Genomic DNA, 3031 nt, shown 5'->3' with positions numbered 1-3031 from the left:
GACTGGAGTGCAATGGCATGGTCTTGGCTCACTGCAAGCTCTGCCTCCCAGATTTAAGCAATTATCCTGCCACACCCTCCGGAGTAGTTTGAATTACAAGCACCTGCCACCATGCCCAGCTAATTTCTTTTCATAATTTTAGTAGAGACGGGGCTTCACCATGTTGGCCGGACTGGCCTTGAGCTCCTGTCCTCAGGTGATTCGCCCACCTCGGCCTCCCAAAGTGCTGGGATTACAGGTGCCATCCACCACACCCGGCCATCAAGCTGGACAATTTTTTTTTTTTTTTGAGATGGAGTCTCGCTCTGTCGCCCAGGCTGGAGTGCAGTGGCCGGATCTCAGCTCACTGCAAGCTCTGCCTCCCGGGTTTACGCCATTCTCCTGCCTCAGCCTCCTGAGTAGCTGGGACTACAGGTGCCCGCCACCTCACCCGGCTAGTTTTTTGTATTTTTTAGTAGAGACGGGGTTTCACCAGGTTAGCCAGGATGGTCTCGATCTCCTGACCTCGTGATCTGCCCGTCTCGGCCTCCCAAAGTGCTGGGATTACAGGCTTGAGCCACTGCGCCCGGCCAAGCTGGACAATTTTAAGGTCTGTTTCTTTCCCAATGTAGGGTAAAAACTGGGACAAGGAAAAGGGCTAGAAACCTGACTCCAGCTCCCCACCCAGGCCTGAACTCTCCAGCATCCTGATCACTTCTCATTCAACCTTGTTTGTACTCCCCCTGTGATGAGGGGCTCATTACCTCACAAGAGACTATTCTAAGCCAACGCCTGCCCCCTCTCACCAAGTAAGATTTCTCATTTGAACCCCAGCTCCCAGACACTTAAAGGCCTTCTGTGGACCACGTTCTCAAGGTCCCCTGGCCATCTGCTTGCATGTTCCAGTGTCTATCTTCCCCCAACCACATCTTGAAATGTCCCCTCCCACTCTCCAGGATGAGCAAGGTGGTAACCTCTGAGACTAAGTAGTCAACAACTTAACGCCAAGGGCCACCAATGATCAAATCCATGAGAGTTGATCTGAGGAGTTTTGTATTAGGACTAAGAAACAGTAAACACTCAGTAAATAGTGGCTCTTATTATCGTCATCATCTTTTTCTTTTTCTTTCTTTCTTTTTTTTTTTTTTTTGAGACGAAGTCGTCTTGCTCTTGTCCCCAAGGTGGAGTGCAGTGGGGTGATCTCAGCTCACTGCAAACTCCACCTCCCAGGTTCAAGCAATTCTCCTGCCTCAGCCTCCTGAGTAGCTGGGATTACAGGCACCTGCCACCACACCCGGCTAATTTTTTTTTTTTTTTGTATTTTTAGTAGAGATGGGTTTCACTGTGTTAGCCAGGATGGTCTCGGTCTCCTGACCTCGTGATCCGCCCATCTCCGCCTCCCAAAGTGCTGAGATTACAGATGTGAGTCACCGCGCCCTGCCAATTTTTTCTTTTTTAAGTAGAGACGGGGTTTTGCCTTGTTGGCCAGGTTGGTCTCAAACTCCTGACCTCAGGTAACCCATCCACCTTGGCCTCCAAAAGTTATGGAATTACAGGCGTGAGCCACTGCACCTGGGTATCATCATCATCATTCTTACCCTCAAGTTGCTCTGGGAGAACTCCTATTCAACCTTCAAAACCCCATATGGTTTCACCCATCCTGCAGAGACTGAGCTCAAAATCATAGAATTGTGATTTTGTGATCATTTGATGAGTTCCCAAACTGGGATCCTTAGAGCAACTGGGCCCCCTGAGGTCTCTCAGCATCCAGCTCTGTTCTTTTTCTGCCTGACCAGTTCCTGGGCATGGGCCTCAGGCCCAGCCAGTCCAACTGAGGAGTGTGCAGGCACAGACAGTGTCAATTCGAATCCATCACCAGCCCACATGGCCCTGGGCATCAGCGATCAATGCCGGCACATAGGACTGCTTAGTCTTGCACTCAGACACCCAATGCCTTCGGTCCACACCCCAGCAGCCCCCTCCACCTGCCCCCAGGCCACCTTCCTCAGAGTTATCAGCCTTCCAGTGGGTTTCAAAGCAGTACTGGCGGAGGGGACTGCCGCCAGCTGCAGGCACCTCACCCAGCACCTCCACCTTACTCCCACGCAAGTCCGCAGCGGTCTGGGGGTCTGTCACCCAGCCGCTGACTGCATCACGGCCAGTTCACCCTGGCGACTCCCTGGTGCAGTTTCACTCACCCCGCACCAGCTGCGGTTGGCCAGGGTGCCTGCTGACTCTCCAAAGGCCCCAGCCTCCAGCAGGAGGAGCAGAGGGGGCCCAGCAGAAGCACCCCTAGACAGGACCACTCGGTGGGGGGACAGAAGGTCCCACTTGGGGCCAGAAATGGGGGTAATGTCGAGGGTGAGGTTGGGACTCAATTGGCACACTGGGGAGGAGGAAAAGGAAGAGGATGGGGAGGGAGCATGAGGGGAGGGGGACCAGTTCTCAGAGCACCTGGAGACAGAGAGCAGGAGGCTGGGATTAGAGAAGGGGGTGAAAACTTCAGTGGGGACAGAAGTTGGAAACCCTAGGGGAGGCTTTCCTGCCAGGATTGTGGGGAAGCCCTTGTTCTAGAAGTTTGGGGGATCCTATATGTAACACTTGCATAACGCCCACATTGTAGATTTATAATAAATATACAATTCCTACTGTGACTCACGCCTGTAATCCCAGCACTTTGGGAAGCCGAGGTGGGCAGCTCACATGAGGTGAGGAGTTCAAGACCAGCCTGGCCAACTTGGTGAAACTCTGTCTCTACTAAAATTGCAAAATTAGCCAGGCGTGGTGGCAGCACGTGCCTGTAATCCCAGCTACTCGGGAGGCTGAGGGAGGAGAATTGCTTAAACCCAGGAGGCGGAGGTTGCAGTGAGCTGAGATTGTACCATTGCACTCTAGCCTGGTCAACAAGAGTGAAAATCCATCTCAAAAATAAATAATAATAATGGAATAAAAATAAGTATTCAACTACTATTATTTAATAGCAACAGATGATGAAATACAGGCTCAGAGAAAATAATGATTTTGGCCGGGCGCGGTGGCTCAAGCCTGTAAT

General features: G+C 51.9%; 1 protein-coding gene and 1 pseudogene across 1 annotated transcript in view; both read right to left on the bottom strand.

The window, feature by feature from the left end:
• The window catches only part of LHB (luteinizing hormone beta polypeptide), a 47504-nt gene that overhangs the window by 6576 nt on the left and 37897 nt on the right, over positions 1-3031 (bottom strand). The gene's annotated exons all lie outside the window — the stretch shown is intronic.
• LOC105514876 overlaps positions 1792-3031 on the bottom strand; it is a 12571-nt pseudogene continuing 11331 nt past the window's right edge.

The sequence above is a fragment of the Colobus angolensis genome, unplaced genomic scaffold (genome assembly GCF_000951035.1).
Source record: "Colobus angolensis palliatus isolate OR3802 unplaced genomic scaffold, Cang.pa_1.0 Scaffold25, whole genome shotgun sequence".
Lineage (NCBI taxonomy): Eukaryota > Metazoa > Chordata > Mammalia > Primates > Cercopithecidae > Colobus > Colobus angolensis.
This window is presented reverse-complemented; position numbering and strand designations above follow the sequence as displayed.